The sequence below is a fragment of the Leopardus geoffroyi genome, chromosome B4, assembly GCF_018350155.1.
Source record: "Leopardus geoffroyi isolate Oge1 chromosome B4, O.geoffroyi_Oge1_pat1.0, whole genome shotgun sequence".
Classification (NCBI taxonomy): Eukaryota; Metazoa; Chordata; class Mammalia; order Carnivora; family Felidae; genus Leopardus; species Leopardus geoffroyi.
The window spans coordinates 5,327,863-5,340,713 of NC_059341.1; the positions used below are offsets into that span (position 1 = coordinate 5,327,863).

Below are 12,851 nucleotides of genomic sequence, written 5' to 3' on the forward strand. Positions count from 1 at the left end.
AAAGTAGATCACTAGCACATCTTCCTTTTAAGGGCATAAGACAGCATTTTACAGGTGGAAAGTTCCTCATGCTCCACTATGGATGTCACTCCCTCCCACTCAGTGTTTCCCGAGAGACAACGGGCTCCGATCTTCTCTCAATATCATGCCGCTCGTGGCCCTGTTCCCTACAGGAAAACTCCATAGGACCTCAACCCTCACACCTGGCCCACGCTAGACTCCAGGACAGAGACAGCAGCCCAGCTAACCTATGCTTCCTACTTCTCCCTCACCCCCTCACAAGGCAGCATCCAGAAGTTTTCAGAGCCCCCAAGAAGTGTGGTTCTTCTTGTACGCTCTGTTAATGACTACATGTGTGTGTGTCTCCAGAGTCACATGTTGAAGCCCGAACCCCCAATGGGATGGTATCAGGAGGTGGGGTCTTTGGGAGGCAATTAGGGAGGCAATTTGGGAGGCAATATATATAGGCAATATATAGGGCAATATATAGGGAGGCAATTAGGGAGGCAATTTGGGAGGCAATATATATATATATATATATATATATATATGTATATATACATATATATATATATATATATATATATATATCACCTTCTTGAAAAAATTTTTAATGTTTACTTATTTTTGAGAGAAAGAAACAGAGCATGAGCAGGGGAGGGGCAGAGGGAGATGGGGACACAGATTCTGAAGTAGGTGCCAGGCTCTGAACTGTCAGCACAGAGCCTGACATGGGGCTCAAACTCATGAGCCATGAGATCATGACCTGAGCTGAAGTCAGATGCTCAACCTACTGAGCCACTGAGGCGCCCCTATATACCACATCTTCTTAATCCATTCATCAGTCGATGGACATTTGGACTCTTTCCATAATTTGGCTATTGTTGATGGCACTGCTATAAACATTGGGGTCAATGTACCCCTTCGAATCAGCATTTTTGTATCCTTTGCATAAATACTTAGTAGTGCAATTTCTGGGTCTTAGGGTAGTTCTATTTTTAACTTTTTTTAAAATTTTTTTTAATGTTCATTTATTTTTGAGACAGAGAGAGACAGAGCATGAACAGGGGAGGGCAGAGAGAGAGAGGGAGACACAGAATCTGAAAGAGGCTCCAGGCTCTGAGCTGTCAGCACAAAGCCCGACGCGGGGCTCGAACTCACGGACTGTGAGATCATGACCTGAGCCGAAGTCAGACGCTTAACCGACTGAGCCACCCAGGCGCCCCCGAGTTTGGTAAGTTCTTTATAGATTTTGGATACTAACCTTTTATCTGATATGTTATTTGCACATATCTTCTCCCATTCTGCTGGTTGCCTTTCATTTTTGTTCATTGTTTCCTTTGCTGTGCAGAAGTTTTTTATCCTGATGAAGTCCCAATAGTTTATATTTGCTTTTGTTTTCCTTGCCTCCAGAGATATGTCTAGTAAGACATTGCTGTGGCCGAGGTCAAAGAGGTTGCTGCCTGTTTTCTCCTCTAGGATTTTTATAGTTTCCTGTCTTACATTTAGGTCTTTCATCCATTTTGAATTTATTTTTGTGTCTGGTGTAAGAAAGTGGTCCAGGTTCATTCTTCTGCATGTCGTTGTCCAGTTGTCCCAATACCATTTGCTGAAGGGACTGTCTTTTTTATATTGGATTGTCTTTCCTGCTTTGTCAAAGATTAGTTGGCCGTACATTTATGCATCCATTTCTGGGTTCTCTCTTCTGTTCCATTGATCTATGTGTCTGTTTTTGTGCCGGGACCATACTGTCTTGATGATTACAGCTTTGTAATGCAGCTTAACATCCGGAATTGTGACATCTCTTGCTTTGGTTTTAGGAATTATTATCCTTATATGAAGAGAAAGAAACCAAGGCTCGCTCTCTCCATCATACAGCAAGATGGCGGCCACCTACAAGCCAGGAAGTGGGCCTTCTCACCAAGAACCGAATCTGCCAGCATTTTGATTTTAGACTTCCAGCCTCCAGAATCATGACCAAAAAAATCAATGTCTGTTGTTTAAGCCACCACGTCTGTGATATGTTGTGATAGCAGCCTGAGCTGACTAAGACACTCTCATTGCGTTTTTCTCAAACAATCTTTATGGGGAATACCTGATGACTGTAATTCTGCACCATGTCACCTGAGGATCAAGGTGAAGTAATGTAAGTAGAATGCCAGTTGTTTAAGTAAATAATAAGTCCTACACAAGGAGGATTCTGGATCACGTACATATTTAGTACTTGCCAAAAAATTGAAAGAGTTGGCTAACCATAGCAGCCAAGAGAATGATCTGTTTCCTTGTAGAAATCTACCTGTCTTGGGACCTCTCTTGGGTTATGTGGATTCTTGCTTGGTGCCAGTTTTGTAAGATGCAGAATGGGAAGATTTGCCTTCTTATTTCCAGGCTCTGAGCTGCTGGTCACTCCCATTCTCTGCTAATGGTCTGGCTTGGTTTTCACTTTGAGCCCTCAAAGTTATTTCAATGATACCAAATGATTTCTACAGGCCTTGTTGCTTCTAACATAGTCTGCAAACTACCAGGTGCTACAGACTGCATGTTTGTGTCCTCCCCCAAGTTCATACATTGAATCCTAATCCCCAGTGATGGTATTAGGAGGTGGAGCCTTTGGGATGTGGCTAGGCCTTGACAGTTGGAGCCCCCGTGAATGGGATTGGTGGTCTTACAAGAGACCCCGGAGAACGCGCTTGCCTCTTCTGACATGGTGAAAGATTAATACGTGAGGCAGTGCAGTCAGCTGGAACCTGCATGGTCCTGTAGTTGCATTCAAGTAAATAACAGACTGGCAAGTAAGAAAAGAAGAAGGAGAAAAGAAATGCAGGGAGAATGGCTAGCTGGCTGGTGGGCTGCATTAATAGGTGCACAGACCATCATGGGCCCTGCTTGGGGTTTCTTCTCAAAAATTCACCCAGGCCCTGGATCAATACTTTTGTTCACGTCTATTTTGTCTGTTCACCATGTCTGTGAACCTCAGGGATGAGTGCTATCTCCTGCAATCTGGTCTACTCACTTCCTGCCACAGACTGGATGGAGAGAAAGCCCTGGGTCCACCCTGTCTCTCTCCAATGAGATCTTAATCTCCTGCTGGGTTGAGCCATTGCCTGCACGTCTGGAACAAAGTTCCTTCCACTGAGAATTCTGTCTCGCCACTTCCCAATCACTGCACACCCTCCTGTCTGTGTGAAGGGCATGTTCCTTAGAGTTGTGCGCATCCTTGGTTCATGCCATGACCATTGCTTCTTCCTAGTTATGTTACCTGCCTGTAGCAAATTCTTCAATATGTCTAGTCCTTTTTTCCTGCCCCCTTTCCTTCTGCTAGGCTGAAATACTACCTGGTTGGCCACAGGCTCCTAGAAGCGACAGGGCCCTTTGAGAAGCCTTGGGATTCCACAGCTGTGTGCATACGTATGACCTTGAATCTAAGCCTGATTCCATTTGAGCCAGCAATCTGGAGTAGGAATGACTCCCTAGCTTTGGAAATCCTCACCTCTGAAATGGAGCTGACCCCCACAGACCTAGGTGCCCAAGCCAACCCTGGAAACAAACCCTCCAAAGCTTGGACTCTAATTCAGTGAGCACTCCAGCCCTGAGCGTGTTTATCTTCCTGCCAGAATGTTCCCCTTCTCGCCAAGGGCTGATCCCACGGCACTGGGCAGGGCCTCGCCCTAGGACTGAGGATTTCTGTCCTAATGCCATACCATATTTTATTTAGGATTTTTACTTTAACAGTCCTAAGCAAAAATGTCCATAGCTTTCTTTGGGGTGTATTTGTTAGGTATTGCTACTGTGCTGGCTCATCCTGGTCTATTTAAATTTTATAACTTGTCTAAGGCCCATTTTTTTTTTTTTAATTTTTTTTTTTCAATGTTTATTTATTTTTGGGACAGAGAGAGACAGAGCATGAACGGGGGAGGGGCAGAGAGAGAGGGAGACACAGAATCGGAAACAGGCTCCAGGCTCTGAGCCATCAGCCCAGAGCCCGACGTGGGGCTCGAACTCACGGACCGCGAGATCGTGACCTGGCTGAAGTCGGACACTTAACCGACTGCGCCACCCAGGCGCCCCCTAAGGCCCATTTTAAGAAACCATATTGTCCTACAAATTAACTCCTTGATCCAGATTTTCTGACTTATTTGATAAAACCAAACAAAGTCTTCTCTTAATATAACTTTACTTTCCTGGGTCTGGAGCTAATTGCTTTTATTCCATAGTTTGTACATTTGTACTTTCTTCTTTTTTTCTTGTTTAGCTAATGGCTTACCTATTTACTTTCAAACAATCAGCTCCTGGATTTAGTTTTTAATTCTATATTTTTCTGTTTTATATCCCGCGATTTTAGGCTCTTATCTTTATCCATTACATCCTTCTTCTCAAAGGTATATTTTGTTCTAGTTCTAATTACTTTCATGGGTGCTTAATTCATTTAGTGTATCCTAAGTCTTTAATTAATATGATCATTTAAAATCATGAGTGTTCCTCTGCGTAATATTTAGCTAAATCCCATGGTTCTGATATGTCATTTTCACTTTACTACTTTTTCAGGCATTTTCTATTTCATTTTTGTTTTCCTTTTTGAGCCGAATGTTATCTAAGCATTTAACATTGTCAAGTAATAGGAATGTTTTATTTTCTGTTTTGTCATTAATTTCTGGTTTTATAGAATTGTGATCATATAATGTCATCCATGTGGTTCTACTTACTGGGGTATTTTAAGATTTTGCCTGTGGCCTGAAATATGGCCAATTGTGAGTGTTCTAAGGACACTTGAAAAGATGTAATCTCTGTTTCAGCATCAGGACACAGACTTTGATATATTAGATCTACCATATCATTTCTATTTTTAGATCTTCTCTGTCCTCTCTTACCTCTTGTGCCCTTAGTCTGGCAAGAACTGCATCAATTATTTCTAACCATTCATTCTTTTTATATCTCCTATAGTGTTTGCTATTCACAATGAGATTATGTTATTCAGTGTGCAGATACTCCTATTTTTTCTTCATTGTGACTTGTAACTCTTATCATTTTAGAATGTTCTTCTTAATCTCATTTAATGCTTTTTGCCCTGAAATCAGTAAGTGTGTGATCCCCAATACCCTTATGTTCGCGTATTCCTGTTATATCTTTTCCATTCTTGTGTTTTCAAGCTTTCTGAATGACTATTTTATGCATTTTCTTATATGTAACATAAAGCTGTGTTATGGTTAGGGCTTGAATATGAAGTTGTGTTTCTTAGATAAGCACGTTCAGTACATTTAACTTTTATTCGCATAAGATGTTCCGTCTCAGTTCTAGTATATTATTTTGTTGTGCTTTCTGTTTTGTAACTTTCCAGACAATTCACTCTGTGATTTTGTTTCTAGTTGTGTGCATATGTTTTAATCAGTTGAAAGGTTTGCATGTTTGTTACTGTGATTATAATTATAATGTTACTTGATGTCTTTAATCATCTATCTCTTTAGATTGTCTGTTGACTCCCTACGGTATTTCTTTCTTTTTTCCCTTTTCCTAATCACCAGATTTTAGTTGATTATATTTTTTTGTTACTATGTTCCTTTGTACGAAGATGCATATTTTCAATCTCTATAATTTATCAGCTCGAAATATTTTTCCCCATCATTATGGAGGTGGAAATCATTTTTACACCAAATCCCACTTTCCCTTTCCTCCCACCTTTTGTTATATCCTTTTAAAATTGTGAGGCTTTGCAGCACTTACGTTCTCTTGCGTAACCCTAAACTCCTTTATTTATTGTCTCCTTAGTCGGACACTTAATTCAATGTATTCGTTTTGGAACAGCCTTCGCATTCACCTCGCCTGTGGTGACCTATTTTCAGCTTTGCGCTTGGACATGGATGGTTTTGAATGAATGACAACGAAGGGCTTGGGGGAATTCTGCGCCTCTGTCCTATTGGAACGCAATTGACTCCCAAGGACAGATCTTTGCAGCCTCGGACCATTTCTGCTCCTCACCATCTGGGGGCACTGCCAGGCTCTCCCGAGAGTCTGAAATGTCTCAAAGTCGGGCTGCTGCGACTCCTCTCGGCGCTGGAGAAGGACGCCGGCGGAGGGGAGGTGCAGTGCGGTCCTCCCGCCGGAAGAGGGCGCCGCGGCGAGGCGGCCCTAGGCGCAGGCGCCGGCGTGCCCCTCTCCCGGCCGCACGCGCTCCTTGACCCCGCGCCGCCGCGCGCCCTGCGGACTCGGCGTAGGGGTTGGCGCCGGTTCGGGTCCGGCCGTCGCGGGCTTACGCCGAGTGCGCCCTGCCCGCCCTCTCCGCGGCGCCCCGGCCCCCGTGCGCCGCCGCGGCCCATGGGGAGAGTCGGCCGGGCTGGCCGGGTAAGTGGCGCCCGAGGCGGCGTCGGGGCGCGCGGCCTGGCGGGGAGCCGGGGCCGGAGCGCCTCCCCGGGCGGCGCTGCACGCGAGGCCGCGGCTGTAGGCCGCGCCGCGAGGGGACGAGAGGTCCCAGAGCGGCCCTCCGAGCGGCCGGCGTCCCGGCGGGCCCCCGGCCCCGGCGGCGGGCGACCCGCCGAGTTTGCCCTCGCGCCCGCCGCCGCTTTCCTTTATCTGCCTCGGGGCACCGGGCCCTCGAGCTCCTCCTGTCTTCGTTCTCCCCTTTCCCGTCCGTGCCCTTCCGTCCCTGGGACCCGCGGACGCTGTGGATTTTTTCCGCGTTTTGAAAAAGTTGCTCGGTCCCTAGACCCTAGTGGCCAGGCTTGTGTCACCTGTGGCCCAGCACCCTTGGCCCCTCCAGGGCCTCGGGCAGCGGAGAGGAGGGAAGCCGCTTCCTTCCCCGGCCGCAGAACGGGCAGCTCCGGATGCTGACGCTTCTCAAAGGCCGCGGTGTACCTAGCCACCGATGGAAGACCTGGCTCCGGCATCCCCTCGGTCCTCGTGCTTGAGAAGCGGGGTTTCAGCTCCGATGTGCGGTCACCAAGCGTTGTCTTTGAGCGTTTCTCCGTGCCCAGACCATGCGTCCTGAACCGCAGGTGCAAGATAAATGAGAGTCGGCCCCTTCTCGCAGGGAGTTTGGTCTCCAGGGGAACGAGCCTCAAAACCCAAGCCTGGGTTGATCCAGGGGACTGGAGTGGGGACGAGAGGGAACGAGGCTTATAACGGAGCCTTGGGGGTGTTGTGTTAGATGCGCAAGATCGGGGAAAGGTTCCTGCAGAGGAAGTAAGTGTACCAGGTAGCGCAGGTGAAGCCGCATAGCGCGTTCTGGAAATTGCAGGTAAGGTAGAGTTTGGAGGAGTGGGTACTCAGGCGAGATGGAGAACGTTCTCTGAGAAGTCGGTAACGGAGAGGCGTGGAAGGTACTTCTTGTAGAGGCAAGCATATGGATCGAAAATAGAGTGTTCTGGATAAGGGCAAAGTTCTGCGTGTACTCGGATGAGGACTGTGTCTCCTGGCAACAGGTGGAGTTTGTAGAGTGCAGCTCAGTGTCGCCATTTCTAGGTCATAAAGACCACAGCTGTTTTGACTGTATTGGGGATATTTAGGGCATAGGGAGTAGTGAATTAGTAACTTCAGCAGAGGGTGTGTTTTAGAATTTTGCTAAGAAATGTGCTGCATACCGCGCGGCTTAGAGCAAGTGGGTTGTGAGGTGGACGAGAAAGAACGAGGCGTAATGGAAGTGTCATCGGTGAAAAGCCACGCTGGTTGTGGAGTTCTGTGATGACTAAGGGCAACCTCCATGGGAAATAAGAGTTTGGGGAGAACTGCCGCTGTATTCCCAAATGTAACCGTATAAAGTGGGTTTCTTTTTACCTGGTTTAAACTACCCTCAGGGAACAGATGATCCAGGGGCTAGTGATCCCTCAAGTCTTTTGTAATAGTAAACAGTGCAGGATGTTGGGCCAGACACGCAAATTGTAGATGACGCTCGTGGACTGTGTTGCAGTCCACCCCAGCCTAAGACTGGATGTGATCGGGGGGTCTGAAAAAAGTGTTTTAATTCTTCAAAAAGTCTCTGTTAATTTTATACGAGGCAGATGCCTCTTAGTACTTATTTCCGGTCATTTTGGTGGACGTCAACATGCCCGGCCCCTCCTCTGTTCCCCTCTTTTTCCTTTCTGCCTGTATGTACTTCCTGTCTTGTTCAGGCTTCAGCTTTGCTGTGTGATAGCTAAGCATCTATCTAATGATTGAAAAGAAGAAAGCCTCTTGCCATGCTGCTGCTTTAGGGGCTCAGAACTCAGACCTTGCCTCGTGGTTAGCTGTGTGGTGGTGGTAGTGTTCCTCCCGGTGTGATGGCGACGATTTAAAATTCACCTTAGTTCTGTCCAGCACCACTTACTGTAAGACGTGGCCTTAAAAGGCAGGTCTGCAGATCTTGTCTCACCATGTGATTCAAGTAGGGGCACTGCCGTTTTCCGCCCGTTCACTTCATGCTTAAGACATTGAGAGGGTATTTGTGAAGTGCTTACAGCGTTCAAAGCATGGTGCTCAGCTGGAGATACAAAGGTGAAGACGGAAACAGACCTTCCGCCTTTAAGGGGCGTGTAAAAGAGGAAGAGACAGGAGTGTCAGCCAGGAGGCAGCGTAACATGTACAAGTTGCTCCGACGTGAGTGTGTTCGGGGAAACAAATTGGGGGTGGGTGGTTTTGTGTGGGGGTAGCTGTCACTAAAGGCTTCAGAGATGCACTGGAGAGAGGAGTTAGGCGGGCTGCTTCTGAGCAGCCTCCTTCCACGTCCTTTCTGTGCTAGTTGTACATGTAAAAAATACTTTGCCAGCTTGGGTAGGATTTTAAAAAGTCACCGTTCTTATGGCAGAACCACGTTTACCGTGTTTGTTCTCAAGGAAGAAAAACGGAGCGTGTAGGAAAGCGTGGCGATCAGAGTGTGGTGTTCCGGTAAAAAAGAGATAGCGGGTATTTTAAAGAAGTTCTAAAAGTGATGTGTTTGTGCCCGTATTTGGCCCTGGCTTAAAGCGTACCCAGATGTTAGAAAGCGCTAGTTTTTACTACGTGGCAGGAGGCTTCATACGGTAAATGTGTTCTGTCGTCCGAGGAACATCTCAGCCGTGTTAGGTTAAGTTCAGGACCTGGCGGGGAGTCCGGTCAATGCCAGTTACCTCTTCAGTGATTGCAGTGGGAGGGTGAAGGAATCAGCTGTGGTATGTTACGGTAGGAGTGCTTACGACGGCTGAAATGACGATGTGCACACCTTTTAAGGAGTAAGTGCCGTAAACTTACGCAAATCGTGTTGCATAAAAGGAGGTGGTGAGGGATTGATGGGAGTGGGGTTCAGGGTCCTGCCCGCCCCTGGGCTGGGGACATCACTTGGATGGGATGGGGGGACCTTCCGGGTCGAATGTGGTTTCTCGTCCAGATGCCGACTCTCGTTCTACGGGGTAAATTCGCTGGTGCTTGTAGTGTTACAGTAACGACCAGCGGGCCATACGTGTGTGGTGTGTGGATGGGTAATGAGTGTGTCGTTGCTGCGATGAATCCAGTTCTGTGAAGTTGAAGTTCCGTCCCAGTGAGAAAAGCAAAGGAGCTCTTCTGGGTGCGATCCGTACGCTGTGTGTTACAGAAAACTAGCAGGTGCTGCCAAGATGACATCAGCTTCTCGTCTTTAAAGTGTGTTTGCGAAGGTTTTGAGAACAGATACGAGGAAGTTTAAATGTCATTTTTGAAGCTTACAGAGTGAGGCACATCAGATGGAGTGGTCCACAGGCCATCTTCAATTTGGAAAGGGATCAGAGGAAGCATGGTCCCAGAGGACCTCATTAATTCAGCCCCGAAATCTTTGTTAAATACTGGATTCTTGGATGGAAGCACTCGGTTGGAAGAAGAGATCTTCTATACTGTTTGACTTTTTTTAACCCCCGAATTTGGGGAAATACTTCTGTTAGACTTTACTCTTCCTGGTAGGGAGACGTCCTAGAGTTAATTAGACGGCAGCCTGGTACCTTATCCTCACTTTCCCAGGGCTGCTCCCTCCCGCCCTGTTACCTAGACTTCTGTTTGCTTTTAATTGTGGTGAGTGTACGTAACACAGAGCTTAGGGTTGTGACCGTTTTTAAGGGCGCAGTACCGTGTCGGTAGGTACACACGCATACAACTGTCACGAGTGTCTGTCTCCAGAACCTTTTGCCTGCCTTTCGCTTCCTGGTGGAACCTGTGGCATTGTGCAGTTTCAGTGTTGATGCATGTGGCTAAGCAGACTTGTTAAATTAGGAATATCTCTGCAAGTGTTTATTTGTTAAATTCCTACCCTGTGCCAGAAATTGGAGATGCAAAAATGGATAAGCTGATCTTTTCCCTTGTAGTTCAGTGGGCATTTGGTTAACCTGTTTCCATTGGCACAAATATATTCGTAAATACTATCTTTTTTCTAATCTTTATTTATTTTTGAGAGAGAGAGAGAGAGAGACAGAGTGCAAGCGGGGAGGGGCAGAGAGAGAGGGAGACACGGCATCCGAAGCAGCTCCAGGCTCTGAGCTGTCAGCACAGAGCCCGACGTGGGGCTCGAACTCACAAACCGCGAGATCATGGCCTGAGCCGAAGTCGGATGCTTAATCAACTGAGCCACCCAGGTCCCTCACGTAAATACTGTTTTTGATGAGGTTGTTAAGTTTCTTAGGAGGAGTTACTGGGAGAAGTGGAGTTTGGGTTGCAAGCAAATTTTGTTGATCTTTGTTTACAATTTCCTAGAAAGCTTCATTGTGTCTGTTTGTTTCCCAGAATGTGTTAGTCTTCCCTTGCCTTTATGAGAATAAAGAAAGGTAAAAGAAACGAACCCTGGTTTAACGAGGCTTCCGTCTGGTGTCTGGTTGAATGAAGAGAGCCCAGACAGTTCATCCAGACGCGATGAAAGATGCCTGGTCGTTTGGAAGTAGTTTGAGAACCACGGGACTAAGCTGGACATGCGGCGTTGTTTCTCTTTGCTGTTGCTCTGAGTTTTTCGGATTAGCTGTAAAGTTTATGTACTTAGATAAGAACGATTGTTTTGAATACCACTAGGCTGTGAGGGAAGTGCACAAAAGCCTCTGATCTGGGTGCCTCAGTGTTCCTTCTGGGGCCGTCGTCATTGGCCAGAGATTTCAGAAAGGAGGCTTGGGTGCGGTTTGCAAACGGTACTCACTGTGCTGTTGGCCTGACTTCTGTTCAGCTGTGGGTCAGGCGGGAGCTTAGTCTGCGGCTAGTGCGGTGAGCTCGGCAGGCTGGGTCTGGGTTTTCGCGGCGTTTCCCGATAGTGTGGATTGAAGTGGATGCCGGGGGCGGCGGGGTGGGCTCCTTACTTCTTCTTTGTCGCCTCAGTGACTCAAGCTCAACGTGACAATGGGTTGCCAAGTTCCTGAATAAAACGTTCACTTTGTCTGGCACTGCAGGCAGTGGGCATTCGTTTCCCTGTTGGATATGCTGTCTAGGAAATTCTTTGTTCGCACTATCAGCCGAGCTGGTGAGTTGTCACAGAAGCCTTACCCAGGAGAACGTGCTAGCATTCCTCCATTTTTGGGTGATTCATTAGAGCGAGTCAGGCGCCAGTACCCTGGGCTCTGCTTTTATTCTCCCTGCTTCTGTACTACCTTGGGGGCCTTTCATTCAGAAATCAAACCTGAGAACTTTTATGGAAGCTGAGGGCTGGAATATTAAGGACTAGAAGAAACTGAACAGCAGCATCAGTTGAGTGGGCACTGACTTCCAGGCTGAGAGCCGCTCTGCCCAGCCCCAGAGCAGCTCCTCTGGGGGGCCCCTGTCGGTCCCCACTGCATGCAGAGTGGAACCGAGGACAGCCAGCAGCTTGTGGTGGCAGGGTCTTAGAGCCCCAGCCATAGAAGCGAGGAGACGTAAGCATAGACCAGAGAGATTTTGCCCTGAGTCAGACATAACCGGGGGGAAAATTAAATATTTTCCTTCTCGTCTGTATTGCCTTCCCTTCCTGAGAGACAGACACAGGCGAAACAGGGATTTGTTTAACACGGTTTCTATGGCAAAATGCTGTCTGGACCTGGGAACTGACAGATTTTGGGAATGTGCCCATAAATCAGAAAATACCTGTGCTATTTATTTGCAGTTTGGGGATTTCAGTCAATTTTGTTTTCTCTTTCCCTTTGTGAGAAAGAGATTGATTTCTTATTTTGAGAAGTGGGCTGTGTTGTGGTTTCACCCAGAACGTTGAGGTTGTATTTAAATTTAAAGGTGGCCGTGGGGATTTAGTGGCAAGGGCTGTGTTCACATGACTAGGTTTGGAGTGGGTCTTCTCACCTTGACCTTGGGCGGATTTATCTCCCAAAGTCCCAGGTCTGTACCAGGTTAGGCTTGAACAGCAGATAACTGCATTTAACACCACCCTGGCTTGGTAAGACTTAATATGTGTGAAATGCTGCTTGTTTTTTTTGTTATTTTGTATTCCTCCATTCTGCAAGGATATTATGTATTGATCATTTACATGTGGATTATTGATTTTCTCTTTGCGATCAGTGTTATTAGAGATTACAAATTTAAACTAACTCGACTCTCTTCAACATTCAGTCATAGTTTGTGAAAATACAGCTTCTGTGAGATCATTTCTGTTCTTTTTTTTTCCTTATTTCTAGGCATATGTTTAGATTTCTTCTCCATCAAAGGTAGCTAATAGTGCTAAATCAACCTGGTAATGCACTGTTGTAAAGTTTGTACTTTCTGTTGTTGAGACAAAGAATTTTTAAAAATCGGATATATATAGTTGACAATATGTAATTACTAATAATCATTAAGTACAATAGAACAGAATGGTTTCACTCAAGAATTACTTGACCACATGATCTTGTAGGTGGGAAAATTAATTCTGCAAATTTATTTGTAAAATAATACGTGGCTATCCTTTTGCGTATCAGGACGCTGATTGGTGGTTATCGGTCATCGTG

The 12,851-nt window shown here is 46.5% G+C and overlaps 1 protein-coding gene across 5 annotated transcripts in view; it reads left to right on the forward strand.

Annotated features, from left to right (window-relative positions):
* Positions 1–6,136: 6,136 nt before the first annotated feature.
* Positions 6,137–12,851, forward strand: part of RBM17 (RNA binding motif protein 17) — a 28,233-nt gene continuing 21,518 nt past the window's right edge. The window contains exons 1-2 of one of the 5 annotated variants that reach the window (XM_045467263.1): positions 6,188–6,336; positions 11,263–11,404. The gene's annotated coding sequence lies outside the window, so the exon portion shown is untranslated. Of the gene's footprint in view, positions 6,337–6,466; positions 6,987–11,262; positions 11,405–12,851 lie in introns of those variants that run through there. The other 4 variants (XM_045467264.1, XM_045467262.1, XM_045467267.1 and 1 more) reach the window with 4 other exon arrangements.